Raw genomic sequence first — 25,265 nt, 5'->3', positions numbered from 1 at the left:
GGCTTTCCTTGGGATGCCTTTGGATTCTTGCTGTGAGGACTCCTCCCGCTACAAACATTCACTAAGGAGGTTGGAGAGACCATGGATGTGGTTTAACTCATTTCCTCTTTCAGTGGGAAAGGCTGTACCTGGGTATGAGAGCAATGCAGGGGTCCCACTGACTGTCCCTAAAAGCTCTGTCAGCTTTCAGTGCCCCCTGTACAGAGATGCTGAACGCAGGACTGAGGCCAAGAGAGGTGTAAACCTGCCCTGCATGAGCTCTTAGGTGCTGGTGTGCCTCAGCCAAGAATCAGGACCACACACCAGTTCTCCCAGTCCCACCTTGAAGGCTGCAGGAGCCAAATTTCATGCTGCCAGCAATTTTTCTGCCTCCCTGACCAAGGCCCACTGGAGGCACTCAGTTCGTGTCTGCCTTGTGTGGCTGCTGGCTGAAGCAAGGAACAGTTCACCATCTTCTTTACCTCAGYGGGGTGACTGGAATGGCCAGGCTCTCGTTTCTGATGCTCCTGAGAGAAGAGCAGCATTATGGACCATCATGGCTGCTGTCAGGGACACARCCCTTCCTCACTGGGGCTGCCAAAATCAAATCCACTTGTGTGGGGATGAAGCTTCACAGCAAGGTTCTGCCCCTGTGCCCTTGGGACTCAGGTCTGTGTAGCAGCTGAGCTTCCCCAGGAGGAGAAGGCAACTCCTTCAGCAGGGCTCTCTGGTGCATTTGGGATATGGAAATTATTGAGCCCTCCTGAGGCTGAGCTGAGGTTTGGAAATGCAGCTCCTGTCCCCTGAGCTCCACTGACAAGGCTGCAGAAGGTGGCTCTTGTGTGCACTTGYTTGATGGAGAGTGGCTGTGACTGCTGGGCTTTGCTCTGAAGGCAGGGCTGTCATTGTGACAAGATCCTGCAGGAGGAGATGGGTCCTTCAGGAGTGTTTCTCTGAGCCTGTGGCATTCYTGGGCATGTGCAGAGGATGCCAGCCTTGGATGTCAAAGTAGGTCTAGGTGTGAAGGAATTTAGTGAGGTGCCTGGGCAGGAAATCACTATTATTTTTGTGACTCATTTTGTTAKTGTTAAGCACTTACCTTCTCCCTGAGGTGAAATCCATGTGCCTGACTGCTGTGTCATGAACCCTACCTCCAGTGGTACTCCCAGGGTGAGAAATAAAATGAGGGAAAAAAAAATAGCAGGCAGAGCCCAAACTTACGGCTTTGTCTTTGCTGGGGCTGATGTGGTGACACCAACAAAATCTTYGTGCCTTTGCTCACAGCTCTGGAGCTCTCCTCTGTCTGTTGAAGTGTCTGCAGGGAAAGGCCACCTTGTCTGCTTCTATTCTTTCTCTCCTTGCTTTGCCAGGATGATGCATTTATTTGGGTTTGGTGTCAAGCAACATCCTCTGCTGGAACAACACTGCTGGTTGCCAGAATCAGGTCACTGCTGGTCACTCACTGCATGCTCTGTTATTTCAGGCTTTGGCTCTCTGCAGCACTTAGGTGATGATTTTAGAAACTTTGTTGTGGAAGCTCCCATCCAAATCAAGCTTTGGGAAGAGCTCCTGGTCAGCTGGGAACATGATGCYTCTGATTTATTATGGGCCTTAGCTCTGCCACCTAAAACAGAGATGAACAAAACTCAGTTGTCACATCCAGGTAAGGGGATTTGATGTTTGAGCAAACAACTTTGACTGAATTAGTGTGGATTAAGTCTAGAAGGCTCTGGAGATCTGGGAAAAGTGTCTGGGAGCCAAGGATTATTTTAAAAGTACTGTGTCTGTGACCAGCMGGCAGTTAAAAGCTGCTAATGCAGGTGGACTTTGTCAGCATCTTCTTGTTCACGTGGAGTGGAAACTGCTCACTCCTGASTCATGCAACTCCTTTTAGGAGCTCATTAGTCACCAAGCAGCAYGGACACTGACCACTCCTGACAGACATTCAGTCAGGGGAGACTCTTCTGGCAGTGCATTTCCATGCTTTCCTTTCCATTAGAAGTGTTTTCCTAGTGACTAACCAAGATTTTCCTGTTGTAACTTCYCTTGGCCCATGACTTGTCACGTGTCCAAATGAGCACAGAAAACAGATTCTTTCTTTCTGCTGTCTAGCAACCTCTATTTTTGAAGCCTCTTTTCACATCTCCCAGGCTCCTCCTCAGTCTCCTGCTGTTACAGTGACAGTATCAATGCTGCCTAAAATTGGTGATTGTTCTTTCTCTTTCCTCTGGGGTCTCTCATGGAGCTCCATGTTTTGCTTGCATTCAAGAGCACCAGACTTGGCACAGGACTCCAGCTGAGATCTTCCTGCTGCTGAGCAAAAAGAAAGRGTTTAGATTYTCTGGTCTGAGGTCCCTCAGCCACTTGACTTCACTGGYTGGTKTTCACCATTCTGACCTGCAGGACTGCTCTGCAGAAAGCTGRTTTTCATCTTGCATCTGCCCTGTGGAATGTTCCTGGCTGATTTTGGTATCTTGGACTTGCCTGTATCTCCAGTCTCYCAAGATCACATTGAATTTTCTCCCTCTCGTTTTATTGGAGTCCTTCCTAGCGTGGTATCATCTGCAGATGTAATAAACATTATCTATATTCCATCATCCTGGTCATCATCCAGGYACTCTGTCCTCAGGAAAATGAAAATATTTTCATTAGAACCGGGTCTAGGACTGACCTCTGCAAAACCCCACTTGAWGTATCCTTTCACTGTGAAAAGTGAATCCTAGATAACTACACACTAAACASTTTTCCAGCTAGTTTGGTTCCTGCCTTAAGAGCACACTGGGCTTCTGTRTTTTGATTGTGAGAAGCTCCTGAGAGACACTGTTCTTTCCAGGACACTGCTGATGTGGAGCCTCTGAATAGGGAAGGTTCAGATTAGCAGTAAATCAATCCTCTGGTGAAGGCAGATCATAAATGAAATGCTAGAACACACAGTGGCCACACTGAAGGCTACTGCTCATTTTTTTTCCCTTCGTTTTCTGAGCAGAAGCACWGTTCTCGAGACCACACAGCATTTGATGCTACAAGGCAAACAGTGCATCTTTCAGAATATTTCACCGACTTTCCTACAGAGGCACATGAATTTTTCCCTCTCCAAAACACCTTTCACAAGACAGGGRAATACTGTGTAGAGTGAGTGTTGGTGTTCCCACACCTTTCTGAAGAGCTGCTCAGTTGGAAGCCAGGAGCCAGCCTTTGCCTGGAAAAGAGATTTTATTTGCAGAGTTGGCAAGTCCTGGTTTGCAAAGACATTTCTGTAGATTAAAATGTAGGAATCAGATACTTACCAACAATAATAAATGAGATCCAGCCAGGAAGAGTATATGATGAGTCCCACCCTGGAGCACTGCATCCAGGTCTGGCACGAGAGGTGGACCTGGAGTGGGTCCAGCCAAGTGACACAAAAGTGATCAAAGCASCACCTTCCCTATGCAGACAGGCTGAGAGAGTTGGGGYTGTTCAGCCTGRAGAYGAGATGGCTTTAGGGTGAACTTACTGCATCCTTCCAGTACCTTAAAAGGTTTTATAAAAAGAAGGGAGAGGGACTTTTTCTACTGGCAGTGACAGGACAGGAGATAATGGTTTTAAACTGAAAGAGGGCAGTTTAGAKTAGATATGAGGAAGAARTTCTGTACTCATAACACRATGAGACMCTGGGACATGATGCCCAGAAAGGCTGTGGATGCTGCATCCCTGGAATTGTTCAAGGCCRGGTTTGATRRGGCCCTGAGTGACCTGGTCTAGTGAATGGCATCTCTCCCCATGGAAAGGGATTGGAATGAGGTATCTTTAAGGTCCCTTCCAACCCAAACCATTCCATGATTTTACAGTTCTATGATACTGCATAAAAATCGGTGCTCAGTTGGAATATGCTGTTAGGATTTTTTTATAATACAACTGCATTAGCAGGGAGATGGGTAAAAATTAATTTTCTTTCTATACTATTTGCATCACAGATTTGACTTTAACTCACCTCTGGTCAAACTATTTATATTAAATATCCAGTCACAGGCTTTTTTCCTGTGTTTCTCACTGCTCTCACTGGCAGTATCCATATCAGCAAACTGCACAGGCCCAAAGTGTGGGCTCAAGCATCATCCAAATGATTTAATTGTTTCTGTGCTCTTTGCCCTGGCTTTGCCCCCTGCTACGTAACCCTTATCCACACATGGTTCAGGAGCCTGCATGGCTCTTCCCAGTGAGCAGTAAGAATGGAGCCATACCTCGTGGGAGGGTGCAAGGGAGAAAGTTTAGTCATATGGACGCAATCTGTGCCGTGCCTGTTGCCCTGAGGGTCAGAGAATGAGCCTTGAGCTGTCTTATTTATAAATAACCAGAGACCCAGTGGCTGCAGAACCCTTGCATTGTAAGGAAGGGTACAAAATACTTCAATACACAATTTATTTGCAAAAAAAACAAAACTTGTGCTTCTGCCAGGCTTGTTTTTAAGTCCAGATGTTAATAGTTGCATGTAGGTGAGTTTCATGACCATTTACATGTACCTGAATTTGTTTGGACAAGGGTTCTTTTGTGATTGAGGCTTAGCACCTCGTGAGCCGTGGTTTATATATTTTTTTTTCATTAATACCTTATTTATGGTGTGGAGGAAGAGAAAGACAAGTTTGTTGTTTGGATTTTTGACTCATTAACTTCATTCTGTGAGCAGCTGAGTGTACCAGGATGCTTACACATGTGCTTCATGACATGAGCTAATTACAAACTCTTGAACACAAAAGCAGGACAAACCTGGCTGATTGCTGCTGCCAACTGTTTGCTAAATTGGCTCRTTGGATTCACTGAAGTGGCAGAAAATAAAAAAGGCAAAGAAGTGACTGCTTGGATTTGCAAGTAAAACCAGCTTACTTTTGACTGGGCAGGGGAAGAGATCAAGTGTGGGTGTGGGGATAGCTAGAAGTAGAAAAAGGAAGGAAATTAGGGTCAGAAGGAGAGAAAAGCAGAACAGAGGTGAGGAAAATGAAACCYACCCCTTTTCTGCAACAGTAGACTCTTGGCTTAACTGTTCTGGTGAGCACTTACTTTTCCAGGTGGTGGAGAAGTGTAGATGACTTCAAAGAACAARTCAGTCCAACAATCAGTATCACCTTTTGCAGGAGGGGTTGAATTGCCTTGGGAAGGTGGATTGTCTTCACCTGTTAGTGACATAGGGGWTTTCATCATCTAGTTTAAATGAATCTTTTAAATTTTATAGTGACATTGGGTGAAGCCTGATATCAGACCAGTACACATGGAATTATCAGACTGATGCTTCAACATTAAAAAGTCAAGACAAAGATGAAGCAGGACACTTCTGTATGCTTAGTCTCAACCCAAGTTTTTATTTGTTTTGTTAGTGGAGCTAATGCTCCATTCAAATTATATTGAATGATACAAGTACTGATTAGCAGAAGCATTTCTTGGTGCTAAAACCCATTGGTCACTGCATACTCCAACACCAGACATGTTTGATACTGTGCCTGGAGAAGGACCTGGGGATGAAAATCGGATGTGAGTCAGCAATGTGAACTTGCAACCTGAAAAAAAGCCAGCGAGAGAGAGTTTTCTATCTGGACAGGACAAGGGCAAGTGGTTTTGATCTGAATGAGGGTAGATGGGATTAGGTATAAGGAGAGAAAGTCTCTTATGAGGGTGGTGATACAGTGGAACTGGTTGCCCAGAGAAGAAGTGGATGCCCCATCACTGGAAGTTTTCYRGGTAAGGYTGGAGGKKGTTTGGAGCAGCCTGACCTCAGCCCCCATGTCAGGGGGTTGGCTTTAGATCATCTTTGAGGTCCCTTTCAATGGAAATCATGATTCTGTGATGTGGACTCCTTTTCACATATCTTGAGAGGTTTTCAACTTTTTTACACATCAGATTTCTTTGCAASTCTCTTTTGTAGATTTCACAGAATCACAGAATGGATCAGATTGGAAGGAACCTCAGTGGGTCATCTGCTCAAGCTGAATTACCCAGAGCACAGGGCACAAGGTTGTGTCCAGACAGGTCTGGAATATCTTCAATAAGGGAGATCCCACACATTGTCTGGGCAGCCTGTCCAGTGCTCAGTCACTGCACAGGACAGAAGTTCTTCACATCCAAATGCAACTTCCTGCACATCAGTTTCTGCCCATTGCCTCTCTTTCTGTTACTGGATTTAAGGCTTGTTGTCCTGACCTCTGTCAGGTCAGAAATATGGTCTAGGAAAACACTCAAAGCCAAAATGTGGAAGGGAGCATAACTTGCCCTGAGCTATAAAGGATACCTCAGTGGGAAACATTTCATCAGAACAGGGGTTTCCTTTTGGAGTCAGGTGCACTGATGGAAGCCTCAGCCCCTGGCTTGCTGTTCCCAGGCTGTCATTTGTTGTGCTGGAGCTGTCAGCATTTTCTGTCCGTTCTTGCTGTGAGAAGAGGCCATTTTGGGTCTCCAGACTAGGGATGAAGCTGCTTTTCTTCTTTGTGTAACAATGGTCCTGAAATGGACCTGGGTACCAGCACCTGTTCCATCACACCAGCAACTTTAATGAGGAATGTGAACCACCATGGGAGCTACAGAATGGAACAGAGTACAAGTGTATGGGGATATTTGATTTTTTTTTTTTCCCAGATGATACTTCTAAAAGTTCACAGGCAGGTCTCACTTAAGTCCTCACTTTGATAATTGCCTATTAAAAAACTTTCAGAAATGTCCTTAGCAGCTCCAGCAGGAACTGATCCACCCTCAAGATTTACCAGCTCCATGATGTTGATTAAGGGTTGATTTTTTCACACTTCTGATTGATTGGCAATTACGAGGTCTGCCTGTTACAGGTTTCCAGCATAGAGTCAGTGATTATTTTTTCTGTTAACGATGTTACAAGCCAAGCTCTGAGCCTCTGGCAATTCTCTGAATTGCTCATCATCTTGAATTTAGATTTCATGATAATTAGGATGTCTGAGTTGGACAGTGGAAATGGGCATKCTGATCTAACCCTCTACCATGTTTTTCCAAGACATCTGCATGCTGTGAAAGCAGACTGGGAAGCTCCTCAAATTTTTAAAGGTGAAGAGGATAAAAATAAGTTTTCCTTAACRAGCTGAGTGCTCTGCAAACCAYATCTTGAGTRTCAGCAGGACACAGAGGRGAGTCTGCCCATATAAAGCTGAAAWCAGGAATTAAARAGACTGTRTTTGGTGGATGCATGTTGCTGAAAGTTGCTCCCCACTTGCTTTTGGGAAGACCTGAACTCTCTGGGGTGGTTTGCCCCCTCTGTCAGTGCTGGTTCTCGGTGCTCTCAGAGAAGGAAAGCAGCCAAAATGGGGCACTAGTCACAACCAGATGTTGGGCTGCCTCGTGTGCCAGGGAGTGGCGGGTGATAAATCCCAGGCAGTCCCGTGCTGGGGGTGACACCCCACACATGTGATTGCCATTAACCATTGGCTTTGCAAGGGAGAGAGAGGGAAGGGAACAAAGAGGGGTTGGGGTCTGTGGGGCCAGGGGCCAGCTTTCAGAGGTGGCAGGGTGAGACACACTGATTTACACCTTGTCTCCATGGGACAGATGCAAGTGCAGGAGGGTTTTAAGCGGCCTTCAGGAGCCAAGAATGTGGGAAATGAGCATCAATATGAAATAAACTCAGGGCAAGTGCATTTATTTAGGTTAGAGGGTCTTGTTAGCTCATCTTGGAGAGAGAACTATGCATAAGAGTCCGCTGCCTGCTTTAAATACTGTGCCTGGTCAGGTGGACCTTCCTGCGTTTTGGCTCATTTATTTTTCGTCCCCCAAGTGTGTGAGAGAACAGAAACATACCCGGAGCCAAACCAGGTAAAATAAACCCTGATTCCTGCAAGTGGCTGCAGGCAGAATTCCATCACAAACAGGCAATGAAATAGGATCACAGGATCACTTGCCATATGGTAATTCAGGTTGGAAAGGAGCCCTGAAGGGCTCTGGTCCTGCCTCCTGCTCAAAGCTGGATCAGCTGCGGGGCACACTGGGCTGCTCAGGGATTTGCAGCACACAGCATGTAGGATGTTGGGGAACAGAACAACTGCTGAGATGGTTGTAGAGCCTTTCTCTCTGCACACTGAAAATGTCAGCCTTTAGTTTTGGTCCAATTTGGTTTAAATTAGATATTTCTGTTTGAACCACAATTAAAGAGCTTTGAACTAAAACCTCTTACCCTGCAGTCATCTTCAGCTACCACTGTACACACAGACATGGATACAGGACAACTGGTACAAAGTGCCCCAAATTGTCTGTCTGGGAGGTCTGGGATGGGAAAAGAGAGAGGATTAAAAGCTAGGGAGGGGTCATCCCTAAGTGTACTGGGAGAAAAATGGTTCCTGGAGGAGTGGCCTAAAGCAAGGCAGAGARTTTAAGAGGGGATGTCTAATTTGGGGAATTCCTCAGAGACAGCAGTATGGAAGAGCAAGAGGAACCCCAGTTATGGGCAACAGGAGGAGTGTTGGCTGCATGAGTACATGTAGAAGAGCTGGGAAGGGACCAGACAATTGTGGCAGCAAAGAAAGGAGTCTGATGGTGCTGAATGACAGGAAATACCACGTTGGTGTGCACATAAACAGCAGTGGTAATGCAGGGGCTGATAGTACAGGAGTATGGGCCGTGCTTGGAAAAACATGAGGTCAAGYGATGTTAGAAGCAGAGTTGGAGATGCATGCTTTAGCATAATGGAAACTCATCATGCATACATTTAAATATCTTCTCCAGTACATGCAGTKCTTTGTAAAGGTCATAGGTTCATTTGTGGAGTTTAAAAGCCAGAGGAGACCGTGGGATCATCCAATGTGGTCCAATACATACAAATCTAATTACATTTTATCTGTGTGCCTTTGTACTAAGTTCAGTACAATAAATGCATCCCATCTTGATGTTTAGACCTTATCTGGAGAACTCATAAGAAGGACAAGACACGTGTGGCAGTGATAGTAAAAATTAGTGATCCTGACTGTTTAAAACCTGCAGTATTTCTATAATTTGGGAAGTGTGCTAGGACTCCTGCTAGACTGAATCGTTCACTGGAAGCTGGCAGCTTCCTTCTCCTCATACATCAGGGCATCTTTCATAGACTCCACGTTGATACAGTAAATATCACTCTCCATTTTCCAGCCTAAAGCATTTTTTCCAGGTCTTGAATCACATGACAAACTCATCTCTGTGTCATCACTCATTTTTTTTAAGTTAAAGCAAATGGACTTCAAGAATCATAAAATGATTAAAGTTGGAAAAGACCTCTGAGATCTGTTAACCCAGCACCACTGTGTTCACCACTGAACCATATCCCTGAGTGCCACATCCACACCATTTTTGACACTTCCAGGAATGGTGATTTCACCATCTCTGTGGGTAGCCTTTTCCAATGCCTTACCACRCTTTCAGTGAAGAAAAAAATCCATCCTTTAGATAGGATTTGACTCTGCTCCTGCCCTGCTGCTCTGCTGAGTGATGGTTTGCTGCCATAGTTGTGTGGGCACGAGCAGACTGAGGTCATCGACCCAAGCAYGCCCTGTGGCTAATAACCAGCAGTAGATTTTCTATTTGGATGTTTCATATCTGAACAATTCAAGATTTATTGCTTCCCCTGAGGTACTTTTAGGACCAGATTTTTTCATCAAGTTGTTTGTCTAACTCCATCCTCACATGCAACTTCTCCACAAAATCAACTATGTTGTGTTTATATTTATTTAGAGTCATTCTGTTCCCTGGGTTTTTTTTTGGGTTTTTTTTTTTTTTTTTCCTGGGGGTTTTTTTTTTTTTTTTTTTTTTTTTTTTTTTTTTTTTTTTTTTTTTTTTTTTTTTTTTTTTTTTTTTTTTGTTCATTAGCATTAACTTTACATTTATTACCATATGTTCAGGGTCTGATGAATTCTAATATTGCAGTCCTCCACATTGGCCTAAACTGGTATTCTGTGGATATGCTGGAATTATCCTCGCCTTTACTGTGTGAATTACTTGAATTCAAAACCATGGCAGTGCAGGGCATGTAAAATGTTGCTAAAGCATAAAATTGCAACAAGCAGGGAATTTATGTGTGTGCTAATGTCAGAAAGAATGAATTAAAATGGTGAGTGATTGCTCAGSGGAGCAGATGGACGATAAGGAATGYACATAAAAACTCAGAAGGCCTTTTTAGAAAATCTTAAGTTTTGCCATTCAGACAATTATTAACGGATCTGTCTGAAGAAAATTTGCATGTACAGTAAATTTGATATGTAGAATCCTTTCACCTTGTATTCATTGTTAGGGTTTGCCTTGCATGTAAGTGTGTCAAGCAAGTAATGATCATTTTGTCTTGAGCTCCTGTAGAAAAAAATATGATCTTTGGAGAGTTTTGAAAAATGCCATYAATCATCTCTGCTTCCCCCACAAGGAAGAATGGTTTTGAGATTAGGGCCTTGGAGGGACATTTGGAGGATCTGGTTTGTGTTTCCCAGATCWGTCAGGAACATTCATACATCTTCAGGTTGTATTTCAAAATAGTTTATCTAGGAGCTCAGCAGAGGCAAAAATGACCCCATTTCCAAATGCAATAATTTGGTTAGATATTAAGCCCTCAGTAAACTCCTTTGCAGCTATGGGAGTTCTTGAAAAGACTAAACACGTGTCTCTCTGTACCAAGTTCCTACCTTTAAAACAGGAATAATACATTTCTTTGACCTTTTTACTTTCATCTTCCCTTGATTTTCTGTGTCGATTCTAAACATTTTGGAGCAGCGACCCTCTTAAACTAGGTTTGTGTGATTCCAGGAAGGACCTCAGCCTTGTTTTTGCTTTTGAGTACAATTGTAGTAGGAATCCTAATTTGAAGTCATTTAGCCTAAAATTAGAAGTCTGGGAAGAGAGTAGGCAGTAGTTTTCAGACACAGAAAAGGCTGTGGCAGAGATAGGGAGGATTGTATATTGATCACCTTGCCTGAGAGGCTAAGAGATAAATTGTAGCAAAGAAATTTGAGCTCTAGATTCAGAAAAATGTTATAATGGTGAAAAGAGAGATGTTCTGGAGAAGTCTGAATGGTTATTATGGGGTCTACATCACTGAGGGTCTTTAAAAATGAGCTAGRAGGGATCCTGCTGCAGGTCTAGAAGGGCAGACCAGATGACCCAGCAAAAGTCTTCCCAGCCCTGTTTCTCTGCGACACTCAACCTTGATTTGCAGTTGYCTCAGGCTGAACCAGTGACTTTCCTAAACCCACACAGTGTGTTGTTCAGAGGGCCAGAATTTGCTGTGCTTCTCTTCTGACTGTTTGCCAGTCGAACTCTCCGTGGACTTCTCCTCAGCRGTGCCAAAGCCAACGCTGCTCTTTYACTTTGGGATGTTTTTTCCTGAAGCACAATACTCTACCTTGAAATATGGGTTTTCCAACTGTGAAGGCAGAYGTTTGTTTTCACACAGAACTTGAGGCAGGACAGGAGAAGGTGTTTGGTTTTTGGTGACGCTACCCACATGTGATTTTTGGCTGGGTATGCAGAGCGTGGAGTGGAAAGCCTTATGTTCCAGCTGGCTTCACTCTACAGCACAGGACTCCTGCCAGATTTCTCAGGACAATTTAAATCAGCTCAGACTCTGGCTTGCTCTYTCTTGTGCAAATGGGAAGGTATGAGCATTTGTGCTGGGGTCTTACTCCTTACCAAAACTCATTGAGTTAGGTGTTAATGACTGGTGATGCACAGGGACTGCACTTGTCCTGTGGAATAAAAAATAGCAAAGCCTCTCTTGTCCTGGGGATGAGTGGCACAGCAGGACTTGCATCTAGCCAGAWGCTTTTCCTTCAAAACAGGGCAGTCACACGTGTCCCAAGTACCCGAGGGCAGCGATCCAGTCTGTGGCCAGCTGTGAGTGGGGAGAGCGTTAGCTGGCACRGGCCAAGTCGCTGTCGAGCACTATGTGAACATTTAAAGAGTACAAGTGATCATTTGCTAGWGCTTGGAGCAGTGCCCTGGGCCTCCTCAGTTTGCAGGGAGGACCTAGAGCAGCAGTGCCAGCGCTCAGGGAGCTCAGAGCTGGGAGGATGCACTGGAGCTCCATCCTGGCTGAACAGCGTGTCCCTCAGCTGAAGCCTGCACTGAGGCAGCAATTAGTGTCTCACACCAGAAATCCAGCATTTAAACCTTCTTCTGAACTCGTGACAGAAGCTCCATGCCGTGCTCCTGCTCCTTTGGCCAGGTATCCAGACACTCAGCTGGGAGCAGCCAGACAGGCGGGGTGCAGCTCTAACCCCATCTTTTGTGGTTGCTCTGGGAGCTGACAGTGCTTGGGGTGTGAGCCAGTGCACCTCTAAGACCTGGCAGCTGGGGGAACATGCCCATAGACTCAAGGCACCATCTATTTGGGAGATGTTTTGTTTGGGTTCATTTTTGAGAATTGTCAKCTATGGATCAAGGCTGTCTGAAGATATTGTAAGGAAGTGTTCTCTTCTTCACAAAGGATTGCTTTAATTCAATCAGATTTGACGATATGGCACTGGAATATTGTATTCAAATATGCAAATMAAATTTACTTTGGTTTTTTTTGTGGTCACTGGCTTGTATCCTTTGCTGCACTCTGGGTCTGTTGCAGGCTGACACATAGGACTGGTCTCTAAACAGTTTATAAGGTTCACAAAATGGGGCTAGTGAAGGCCGTGGAGCTGACAGTCCTGTAGCCTGGGGTGGATGTGCACTGGCTGTCAGCAGAAATCACACAGCCTCAGCCATGTCAGCCTCACACATCCCCTCCAGGCTGCTTTGGAAGAACCACAACCAGGGTAGAGGGGACATTCMTTGTGTTTTCAGCATTCAAACCACGACAGCCAATAAGCCCTCTCAATGGAGCTGTTGGTAATTGTGACTTTTGCTGCTGACTGCTGGAACATGGGTAACACATTTGTTTCACTTAATTCATCACTCAGACATAATCTTTTGCCTTTTTGCCATATTTTTTTGACTGACACCTGTGTAGTGGTTAAATCCCAATCTGTTGATGCCTGACTAGTTGTGTCCACTTGGGGAAAAGAGCAGTTCCTGTATCTAAACATTCCTCCCAAGAGGCCAGGACATAGTCTGTTTGCTGCTGGCCTGGCAGTCAGAAACCTCAGCAAACTCCCTTCAAATTCCACAGTGGTCACTTCCACCCTATGGATGCAAAAGAGCACAACTGTTTCGAATTTTTCTTATATTTGTAAAAATAAAATTATTCCTAATCAAATAATTACAAGCCCTTTGTTTGATTAAGGCCCACACTTAGCAGCATTTTTTACAGCTCTTTGCTGCTATTAGTGCTAAATCTGGAGCACAGAACAAAGGAGACAGAGGAAGGCTTGGTCAGGACTAATGGCTTTTAATCCCTCTCCTGACAGTCCATCTTTCATGGTGGCTTGTGCTCATCTGTGTTCATGTGCCAACAGAAGCAGAAGGCAGGGTGAGACATCCTATTGAGATCTATTTGAAACTGTCTTTGGGCAAGACTTCCATTAATAACTATTACTAGGAGAAGTCTGTGATCTCCAGAGTTGGAGCCAGGCCTGGGAGCACAGCCATGGTAAGCTGTGCGTGTATTCAAGTTGGGTGGAAGGTTTCTGTCTCAGGAGAGATGCTGTGCTCATAATTGCTGGCTTTGTGGAAGTGGGAAGATAGAATTTGTCGTGTCTGTGGGTGATCACACACCTGTACAAGGTCAAAGCATCATRGAATYRTWKRRKTKKKKRGGRWSSKWRRRRMCYWWMWSATYMYMWCMYYMYRRYCWSRKRSWCMKKSMMMCMKWCCASSMKRCYMSRMKKCYYSWMSWSCYKKSCMKYSWRSMCTTSMASRSWTSYWGGRAKKGKKCATCARCAGCTTMTCAGARCAAACTGTTCCAGGGCTTCRTCACCCTGACAGTCAAGAATTTCTTCCTGATATCCAATCTAAATCTACCCTCTTGAGGCAAGGCTCTCTTCTCTAAAGAGCTGGAAGTGTTGGCCTGAGGAAGCTCCATCAGGAAATTGACTTTTCACTCAGTCAAATTGAGAGGGAAAAGGATTTTTAATACCTGCCTATAATATCATATTCTTGTAAAAATGATGCAATCAKGATTAATTGTGTCCAAGTGTGGCTCTAAAGCCTTGTCTAGATGGAGATGTTTTTGGGCTGAGAGTATGAGCATAGGAAGTTATCTTTTATCTTTACAGTTGGTTCTAGCACAGAGAAAAAGCACTGATGGGAAGAAGATGGGGGAGATTTAGCTGTACATATATAATCTATTTTAGTTCTCTGTCATTTGCATCATTGAACTGAAATACGGAAAGATTAAAAGTCAAACATTTCCCTTAGGCATAAAAAGGAACAACATTCATGGCTTGAATTTGACCCAGGAGACTGTTTTATCCCACCATCTCTCCCTTAAACCCTGCTGGTGTCCTTGATGGATGAGGTGCCCAGTGTAAAACCCTTTCACAATCACATGAGCCTGCTGGAGTCTAACACAAACTTTGAGTTCCTTGTGTTTGACGGGGAAGGAAGACATGAGGGAAAAGATGTGGTAATGCATTTCCTTCCTGTTTCTGGGCAGTAGCAGCACTCTGCTCTGCTAATAAAGCAATTTGATAAAAGTACTTTGATAAGAGTGTTCAGCYCAGGGTGCCTGAGTTCAGTCTCTTCATCCTCGGAGGAGGCTGAGAGCTGCTCTCCATGGAGCTCTGAYAAGTTAAGGGACATGTCCTGCTCCWTGAGGGCAGATGGTGCAGCACAKWTGGGCTGTTGGAACAGGTACCTCTGTATAAATCAGTGTTTTTTCCCCAGATATGGCTGGAGTGTGTGCAGGGACAGTTCAGGGAAGTCCAGGCAATTTTTTTCAGCCAGCTTCTTTGCCTGTGGAGCATTTCAGCATTCAGTGTTTCTAWAAGACTGTCCATTCAGATAACACACAGCTGATAACATCCCTGAGCTGAGTATTTGTCACGGCCTATGTCTGGGGACAGTCCCACAGGGCTATTCCAGCTTTCCTCACTGTGGACAGGCAGCAAATTCAGCTCTTTGCTTGGCCTGACACATCTCCAGGCCATCATGGGTGCCATGTCTGCTGTGCTGTGTGACCTGTGATGTGCTGTCCCTCACTCTCTGAGCCCTGAGGAGCAGCAGTGACCGCCCGAGCTGGGACAGCTGCTTGGGCTTTGTGCTTGACCTCTGGGCTYCACTGGGAATGTCTGTGCTGATGCACAAAATAGTGCCAAAGCCCAGCTCTTGACACTTTGGCCAGGTTGGTGGTGCCCTGGGCAGCCTGATCTGATGGGTGRCATCCCTGCCATGGCAGGGGGKTTGGARCTATATGGTCTGTAAGGTTTGTTTCATCCCAAGCCATTTTATGATTCCATAATTCTATGATCCTGGGACACCGAAACGCCACGGACCATTCTGCTACAATGAAAAAAGACATTTTGTGTAGCTTGGTCTGGGCAGGGCTGAGAGGTCAGCAGGGACCACGTGCTATTGCCAGCAGGAATATTTTGGATAGAGTCACCTTGTTTTGAGTTGTGAAGGAAGTTTAATGACACAAAGGTCACACTGTACCAGGTGGTGTGTTTCATTTTCTTGCATCATAGCAACCACAGTTTACTTGTTCCAGAACATGTAAGAGTGGAGGTTAATGCTCTTTSTGTCTTTGTAAACAGTTTCAAGGATCAGATTATCTCTATTTTATCTACCACAAAATCTTCTCAGGTCTAAACAGAAYACCGGAAGGACCACACATGTTTCCCTTCCCAGGTTTCCTCGTTGTTTAGGGCGATGAAGCTGGTGAAGAGTCTAGAAAATATCTTATGAGGAGGGGCTGAGGGAGCTGGGGTGTTTAGTCTGAAGGCTCAGGGTGGACCTCACTGCTCTCCACAACTCCCTRAAAGCTTTYCTGTAGCCAGGTGAGCACCAGTCTTTYCTGCTGTGTCTCAAGTGAAAGGATGAGAAAAAGATGGCCTTCAGTTGCACCAGGGGAGGGTCAGATWAGRTATCAGAAAAAAAGGTCATTGAAAGAGTGGTTGGGCATGGGAMTAAATTGCCCAGGGWGGTGGTAGAATCACTCTCTGGAAGTGTTCAAGAGGTGTCTGGATGTGGCACTTGAGGATATGYTTTAGGGATGATTATGGTGGGGCTGGGTTGATGGCTGAACTAGCTGATCTTGAAAGTTTCTTCTTCTTGATGCTTCTGTGATTGTGGGATTTCAGGCACCCTTTGCTTCATGGGGGTAGGGTTATCCCTGCTATGTGTGGGYTCCTTTTCAGATCACAGCATCCCTCTTCCTCCTCAGCCTCAGCTTGTTAGTGCAGATAGTTGCAGATGGATGTTTAGTCTCTGATCTTTTCAGGATAAGCTAAGCAAAACACTCCTTCAGATGACATCAAGACTCTGCAGAGGAAGAAGAATATTTTCTGCCTCTGAAGACGATCTGGGTAAATACAAAATCTGAGGGTGGACACTGTCTGCATGCATAACATGCATAACAAGCAGCACCAGCCACTTCACTGCCTGCTTGGCCTGCAGGGACAGAGATGGGCTGGGTCTTTGAGGCCAAGGAGATGTCCCTGCTCATTGCAGGGGCTTGGATTAGATGACCTTTAAAGGTCCCTTCCAACCCAAACCATTCTAYGATTATTTGAAGAGTCACCTGGYTRTTCATCTCACCTGTGTMCTTTCAGCCCTGTGACAGCAGATTTACAGAGTGGTATGAGCTGCATGAGGGTTGGKGCAAGTCCCTGCTGTGCCAGATGCTGGGATTCCCCTTGGAAGAGCCTGGGAAATGAGTGAGATACCAGAATTACTGCTTGTGTGTCCCCTTAGCTGCCTGAGTCTGGATAATATCCCATCCATTTCACTCCTTTGTCACCCTGCTGTAGGGAGACCAGCCTGAAGATGGTTTTTGATTTCCAGCTCTGTGAAACTTGGCTGCAGACTGGTCCTTGGGTGCCTCCAGAGCTTGTGTTGCTGTTGGGAAGCTGGGCAGGCAGTTCCTCGCACCAACTGCTGTACAAGCACACAGATGCCATTTCTTCTCCATGCAATGTTTGTAATTATTGTGCCTCTTTCACAATGGGCCTCACTTTGAACTTTGTCTTAAACTTTCTATTACCTGGAACATAATTGGAAGTGAATTATTTGCTCAAGGGTGAAAAAAAAGCTTTGATGCATGATTTTAAAAAGAAAATACAGATTTTTAAAATATGTTACTTATTTTTTCACAGAGAAAAGTCAGACAACTCATAAATGGAAAGCTCAGATTAGACAGAATAGTGATCCAGTTCTCACCCTCCACTCCATTGATTTTAATGGAATGGCAGAGGTCTAAACAAGGCAGTGATGTAACAGATTTGTACAGTGGAGTTGCTGCATTTCTTGCTGAACTGGGAGAAAGTTAGGAGGGAGGTTTACCTGAGTGTAAATGAGATTAATCTCCTGTCTTATTCCACTGAAACAGCCATTGCTTTGATCTTCATTCAATTATTTGTTGTATTCCCCCTGTGCTTAGGAGTTATGGGCATGAGTCACAGCCTTCTCCTGCCAAGCTGAGGTCAGTTTTAATACTTTAATATTTGATATATCTCCTRTCAGCAGTCTGCATCTGGCAGTCAACAAGTTAACAACTATTTTTCTCCTCTAGCTGTTATGATCCCATGCAGTTATTAGAGTTGAGGTAATTAAGGTGGATTACTTCAGATTTTAAGTAACATGGATGGTTATTGGAATTGCAATTAATAACATCTTGTCACTATAACCCAAGCAGGTTGTGAGGTAGATTTTATCCTGTGCAGCTGCATTGACAGGGATTAATTTTCCTCTGGAGGACTGGCAGCTCCTGTTTGTGAGCTGAGCAAATCCTGCAGCACGTGTCTTTACAGAGATGGGCAGTGGCTCCCTGGGTGTGAGATGGGGTCACYCCAGCACAAGACAGAAGTATTTTGGAGGATATTTATGAGTTTCTCGGCTGTTTACAGCATCTCCTAAGCCAYCCCTGTCTATCCCCCCACCCAGGAAATTTGTTTGTTAAAGATTTACTTGTTCAAAAGGTGTTCACAGCTCCTTTCTGTTGGATTAATCCTTTTATCTGATGATAAGATRTCAGGCTTGGTGTGCTCAAGATATCCAGTGGAGGGAACAAATACTCCAATCCAGAGAATGATATTCCACTTAAAAGAAGTGGCACCTTAAACTGAGTGCATGCAAGATAAAGGCTCTGCCCTGGGTTCAMGTTGCTAGCAGCAAAGGTATGTGTTAAAGTCTTCATGTTTTTTCTAAGAGTCCCAAAAAGGAAGCCTAAAAATAGAGGTCCTTCCGTATGGAGTTCCCTGGCTGTGATTTAGCAGCTTGTATTTCCTTTGGAAGATATGACACAAACCACTTTCAAACACATGGCTGGATAAGATGTATCTCCATTTGCACATTTTAACTGACTGAATTCAGTAATTCTGAAAGGGGAGCAATGCCAGTGGATGGGCCTTGCTACCCAAACAGGCAGAAACTGGGGATYTGCTTAGCAAAGGCCACCACAAAAAGAGCATTGCTGACCTTCCCAGGATGATCCCTTGGGGCTTGGCCGGGGTGGCAACCTGGTGAATCAATATTGCAAGTAGTCAGGATGTGTCAGAGACCTACCAGCCTGTTAGAGAGGTCCCAAGGGRGCCCCAAGTAGTCCTGGAATAATTTCTGTCCTGATTGGTGGGTAGGATTTGATTCAGGATTGTTTAGCTCTGCTAACTTTGRAATAAATGACATAAGCTTTTTGCCCAGCAATGCCCTACCCCTGAATGTAAACCCAAACACAATTTGCATACTTGCAGCTCAGTCTTGCAAAGCCTTCCTTGCACCAATGCAGGTGTTTAACTGAAGTGGTTAAACTGAGGGATTAGTCAGCTTATCTGTATAACTGATGGAGGGACAAATTAAAAATGTCCCATCCCTTTGATTAGGCAGCAGGAGTCCAGGTGTCATTTGAGATATTCATATGAATGAATCATAATAACATGTGTGGAGAATGGAAAAGAACAGAATGCTGTGCACGAAATGTCCCTGCTGAACATTTCATGATGCCTAATAGAAACAAACGCTCAGCTTTAAAAAACCTTGTGTTCTCTTAAAAAAAAAAATCACTATTAAGTACTGGAAAGCTGCCACAAGAATCCAGCCCTGTGTATTCCCACAGTTTCTTTCCAGTGCTTCCAGACTGTAGCTGCAGGGCAAGTTGCGTAAGAGTGTGGGGTAGGTGCTCAGGAACATCCTCGCTGGGCTGTAACAAAACCCTGGCATTGTTTTCCATGGTGTGTGTCTGCTTTTATGTGGCGTCAGGAAAGTGACTGTAATTTGCAGTTTTACAAAACTGGCAGTTACTCACGGTAGCAATTGTAGTAAGATTTGGGCTTGCAGTCCTTACTGCTCCCTCGGGATACGAATGGAAGCAAGATGATGCATGCTACGTGTTTTTCTACTAGAAAAATAAATAAAATAAAATGCATAAACCATGCAAAGAACTTTTCACAGYCTCCAAGCCAGATTATTTAAAGCTGATGCTGTGTGTTGGAGAGGTTCTGCCTGTAAATGTACTTCTTTGAAAAAACAGGGGAGGCTTAATACTCTTATAATTAAAAAACATCTATAGGGTTTTTCCTCAAACTTTCCACAGTGCTCAGGAAATCTCAGCCCCAGMGGAGGATGTCTCACAGGTTATGACCATGTGAATGGAAGGATTTATATTGAAAACAGTTTTGCCACTTTGTTCACAGATCCTTGGATTTCAAATTTGTTAGTGTAGCCTGGCTTCTATAAGCCAAGTGCTGAACCGCTGAGGAGCCAGTGATCCCCACACTGAGTTCTGGGTCTCAAACTAAACTGTGTTTTTGTTCAGTAAATGCTGATYTGCGTTCATCTGTGCATAACTAAAGGGTGTTTAGCACTGTAGCTGCCTTACACAGTTTTGTTCACTCCTAATCTTTATTCCAATTGATAATTTTTCCCTGTGCAGGGTTTCCAGTTTGGGCATCTCATGGGACCCTGGGAATTGCCACACTAAGTCAAACATGTGACCAGACAAAGTCACTGCTTTTAATGGCAGAGGTTACCAGCTGCTTTCTGATGACATTCCTCAGCTTCTGCCGTCAAGACACCGCTATCTTTTTGGGAAAAACTTCCAGCCCCTTGTCTAGTTCTCTGCTGTTTGATCACAGAGAGGAAAAGCTGATGAGCTGRTAAAGAACTGAACAGCACACGCTGTTGGATAAGTAGCATTTGGATAAAAAGAAAATATTTTTGTACAGAGAGTAGTTTAGCTGCCGTAATTACAAACACTTTAATTAGGGAAGGAGAGCAGATGGGAAGAATCTCCAAGCTGTGCCTGCCAACAGACACTGAGACAAAACATGGGGGAACATCCGGAGATATGCTGGTTGTGGTTTCTCTTTGAATTAGGTTTTTCTCTGGATTGCTTTTCTGCTGTCTCACAGGTCATCACAGGTCTGTGGACTATGGGGTGGGTGACACTGCTTCAGAAACAGGCACAGGAAACCCCCAAATTATCTATTTTGGTCAGTAGTGTCAGAGGAGAAATAATATTTCTAACTCTTGGAAAATAGTGATTGGATCATATCAGGCTAGTTATTGGCTCAATTGCTGAAACACGAGGCTTCTTACTCTTTATTAAAATATTGGGCAGTGCAATGTAGCTGTAGATGTTATTTCCCCTGGCACCTTCCTTTCCTGCCTGGGCTTCAGAGTCACTGCCATTCCTCTCCTGTCCTTGCTGGAGGCTGGCTTCCCGTCAGCTCTGGAGTGTTTCAGGACCTCTGGCCCTTTACTCCATCCTTTCTCCCCACTTTATCTTGGATATCCTTGCCCTGGCTCTCATTTCAGTGTCTCACAGTGATACAGAACGTTCACCCAGCCACTGCTTTTGGATACATAGTAATGGAGCCCTCCATGGGCCACTTTCCCTGGCAGTGTTGTGTGCACCTTTCACTGCAATTTAACCTTGTCTTTTGGCCCAGGTTTTACAGAATTGGTTGCTGTGACTCAGCTGATTCCTGATAACTTTCAGGGCTGGAACCACCTGGGTATGTGCTGGCATCCTGAGCACAGAGACTGTTCCTTGCTGGTGAGCAATTCCTCGCATGAGCAATGTTCTGACTCTGGATCAGCCACACTTGAGCTCACAATACTCACAGCTCTGCCAGCATCCTCCTGGGAGCCACAGAGTGTGCCACTAACTTTCCTGAAAAATAGATAAGCTGATAGATAAAAGATTTTYTGCCAAGCCCTATAGCCTAAATATCAAAACAGTTCTGTACTATAGGAATAATCACAATACTCTTGAGTTGGAAGGGACCCACGAGGATCCTCAAGTCCTGCTCTTGAGTGAATGGCTCGTACAGAGAATGAACCCACAACACTGGCATTTTTAGCAYCAGGCTCTAACCAACTGATCTAAAATCTTGCAGTATGTAATGTCTGATTAAAATGAGTGATGAGAAGAAATAGGGATTGTGTCAAAGTTTCAAAATTAGTATAACTCTACTTTGATCCAAAGTGAAGTGGGTATACTTGGAGCACTGCATAAAATTCCAGTTTGTGAAAAGTCTCTCTGAAGAGACCAACAAGCAAATATTCCCAAAATGCCTRAGAAAGCCAGGGCTGGTTTGCAAAGTACCAATGGAAGTATGTGRCAAATGCAGCCCAGACGGGGGGAATAGGGAAGACTGTCAGAATGAGTCTGACTTACTTATTAATCTGATTCCTTTGGGCCTGGTGCAGACGAGATGCAGCCACAATGTCAGAGAGGTCCTACAGCTGAGGGTAGCAAAGGTGCCACGGTGGGATGTAGCTGAGCAGGCTGGAATTTGGACAAGAAGCAGCTTGAGTCTCATCCTCCTCAAGATGTGCTATCCTGTGAAAATGCAGACCTCTCCTGACTAGGAGCAGGCAGAAATTTACCAGATGAAAGTAACTCTTTGTATCTGCAGGTATCTTTCACAAGGCTTTCTTCCTTTTGATCCATTTTTCTTTCCAAGTAGAACATGTAGGGAGCAGACTGGTGCACGCGATGCTTTCCCCTGTGCCCTTTGGAGACCAAAAGCCACATCAAGCAGGAGATTTATGAGTTGCTGGCAATAGATGCTTCATATTCTGTTATTACATTTCAGATGATGAAAGAAGAACAACCAGCTTTCATGGCTATGAAAGCAGTAGCAAAACTGCCTGTGGATAGATCGAGCACATGCATCACTGGATAGAAATTAAGGTGTTTATAGCTTCAAATTCTGATTTGGAAAGTTCAAGATAGAAGAAAACTATCTGAGTAAAAGATATGAGGCAGTTCATAAGATTTCAACTCAGATACACTCAGGAGAATAAATCCAAAGGTAACATTATGATTCATTAACTATCTCTAATTAGGCTCCTAAATTTAAGTAGACAGAATCTTCCCTGGAGGCTTTCAAAGGCACCCACCTTTCACTGTTGATGATGCAGRGAGTTTAGGAACATAGCTTATTTAAGGAGGACTTCTTTCTTAGGTACCTACAGGGCATGGGTTGAGTTCCCAGATTAGGTGAACTGATCTTTTAATAAGGCTATTAAATTCTGGGCAGGCAGAAATCAGAAGAATCGGAGAAAAGCATTCTGTTGTCCTGTGCAGGAGGAGGAGAGTCCAGGAGRGAATGGTGCTTCTGTTTGTCTCTTCCATGTGGAGTCTCAGTTGGAGGTACAGCATTTCCTAAATATCCTTTCTCTCCTAAAGCCTCTCACATCACTGGGCCATTTGCCTGCGAGGGATTTCACTGGGAAGAAGGGTGAGACTGAGCTAATTTGTGTTCCATGGGCTTTGTTTCTGGACTKGAATTGCTTCCACTTCTGAAATCTCTTCTCTGATTGCAGCTGCATGAGAAAAGGATAAGCATGTCCTCTTCTGTGGAGAGCAAACAAGAGGAAGGGTTGTCTGTGTTATATTTATATTCTTATTGCACAATGTTTCTGTAGTTGGCTGCTGCCAGGAGTTACAGTAAAAGGCAAAGCATCTGGGCTGTCTCCAGAGGAGTCTTGGCAGAGTGATSCCAAAGTTTGTATATGGGTTGTGTCAGCCATGCCAGCTTGTACCACTTCCCACCAGCCCCAAATCAGCAGCAGAGCRGGCAGATTCCTGCTTGGGGCAGGGGAGGAGGGCCCTGGAGCAGACTGTGGGCTCGGGGAGGTGGAGGTGCCTGTGGTTGTGACGGGGTTCTTTCCCCAGACAGCCTCCCTTGCTGTCTGCAGGGTGCTTGGAAGTGGCCGCGCTGTGATTTTGTGAGTCACTTCCTTGGTGGAGGTGGTTTGGAGCACCACRCATGGGAAACGCCTGCAGCAGCCTGAGCAGCTCCCTCCTGCTCCTGGGCTTTGCATTCGGTTCCAGGACTTGCAGCTACATCCATGCTGGGTGAAAAAACGCCTTTTTGAAAATAGCTGAAGGAGATGGGAGTAGAGGTCCAGACCACTTGTGTTTGTTAAGTCTCTGCTCGGGTGTTGGTTTGTTTGTTTGTTTGTTTTTTTGGTGAGAGTGAAGGTTTTCATGGCAGTTTGTTGATCAAATCTGAACTTTCCCATCTTCCACCCCTGTGTTTCCAGCTACACAGTGGTGTTACTGTTGTCACCAGGTGCAGAGTCTTTTCTATGGGACTTTTCCTTCTTGCTSTCTGACTGTATTGTGATATTTTATGGACTGGCACAGCCAAAATCCATTATACTAATAGGATTGCTGACTGACTGCTTAGTGAATTTAGGTTTTACAGCGCAAAAAGCACTTTTAATTCTGCAATCTGAGAGACCCATATATATGTGTGCTAASGAATTGCTTTCTTGTAATAACTCAGAATCATGAATGATCCCAGTTCAGGCTGTGCATTTGCAAGTCTCAAGCAAAAATCCTTCAGAGCTACTGCCTCTAAAAACCTAAGTAGTTTATACTGGGTGTTTACTCACAGGAGGATTATTTTTTTTTTTTATTATTGTAAAAATATGTGGAACACCAACRGTTCCTGGCCCCAACCTGCCCAGATAAAAGGCTTGGTTGTAATTTTCCATGGTGAGGGAGTCATGTTTTTGTTCAAATTGCACTCTGCTTCAAGCACGCTCAGGAGGATTTGCTGTAGGTCCTGCAGATCAGCTCTAATAGTGCTGAGCTTTGGGAGCAAACCCTGTGGGATGGAAATGCACTGGAGAATATAGAGCAGAGGGCTGGAGAATGACAGCTCCCTTGTCTGTAGTTTTTAACACTGAGCTCTCATTGATCCCCTCCAGCTGACTGGTGCGTATATCCAGTGAAGACGGAGGTCAGGGGATAATTGCTTCCTGGGCGTGGAAGTCTTTAAGCATGTTTAGGACAGAGCAAACATCAGAAAACACCAAATCATCAAATTCACAAAGARGGAATGGTTTGAGTGCAAGGCTGAKCTTGTTTCCTTTCTTTGGCACAGACTCCTTCTGTGAKATTGAACAAATCATTTTGATATTTAAACACTTTCAAAACCCTGTCCCTGAGGCAATTCACCATCCATAAAGTTTGGGGGCTATAGTATCAAATGTTTTGATTTGGGGAATAATATACGTGCTTAAATTGAAACACTCAGCAACTTTGRAAAATAATTACATAGAAAGAGCAGYATTCYTCTGAAAATACTATATTGTGGCATTTGGTCAACCCCCCAGGACTGGAGTGTTTAAAACTAGATAGATCAACATAGGAAACACAGCAAATYATCTCATTAAGGTCCTTAAATACCTGAAGGGGCCCTACAAGAAACCTTGGGAGGAACAGGGACATGTAACAATAGGCCAAGGAGGAATGGCTTTGAACTGAGAGTAGGTTTAGATTGGATATTGGGAAGAAATTCTGAACTGTGAGGGTGGGGAGGCCCTGGCACAGGCTGCCCAGAGAAGCTGTGGCTGCCCCATCCCTGGGAGTGTCCAAAGCCAGGCTGGATGGGGCTTTGGGATAGTGGAAGGTGTCCTTGCCATGGCAGAGGGTAGAACGAGGTGATCTTTAAGGCTCCTTCCAACCCAAACCCATCTGTGATTCTCTGCCCTTGATGAACAGAGGTATTGACTGGCCTTTTCCGTCTCTTAGCGCGGAATGAGCACCAACATTCTGTGGTTCGGAATGTTGCTGCTTTTAGACACAGTAATGTTTTCTTTTCATCATCCCTGGATTTTCTGGCCACACAAGAAACTGTTTGTGCGAGAATTTCAGCAGAAGGTGGCTCCACCAAGCACAAATAGGGATGCTGTCAGCAGCACCAGCATGTGCCTTTTCACACTGTCCTGCTGGCTGCTTGTGCTGG

The 25,265-nt window shown here is 44.7% G+C and overlaps 1 protein-coding gene across 4 annotated transcripts in view; it reads left to right on the top strand.

Moving 5' to 3' along the window:
• Positions 1 to 25,265, top strand: part of EVA1A (eva-1 homolog A, regulator of programmed cell death) — a 132,367-nt gene that overhangs the window by 90,437 nt on the left and 16,665 nt on the right. Inside the window, exon 1 of one of the 4 annotated variants that reach the window (XM_057390407.1) lies at positions 22,539 to 22,657. The exons of the other annotated variants lie outside the window; for them this stretch is intronic. The gene's annotated coding sequence lies outside the window, so the exon portion shown is untranslated. Of the gene's footprint in view, positions 1 to 22,538; positions 22,658 to 25,265 lie in introns of those variants that run through there. 4 annotated transcript variants of the gene reach the window in all.

The sequence above is a fragment of the Malurus melanocephalus genome, unplaced genomic scaffold (genome assembly GCF_030028575.1).
Source record: "Malurus melanocephalus ecotype Western Australia unplaced genomic scaffold, MMel_1.1 scaffold_26, whole genome shotgun sequence".
Lineage (NCBI taxonomy): Eukaryota > Metazoa > Chordata > Aves > Passeriformes > Maluridae > Malurus > Malurus melanocephalus.
Note: the sequence above shows the minus strand (reverse complement) of the source record. Positions and strands in the feature narration are given on the sequence as shown.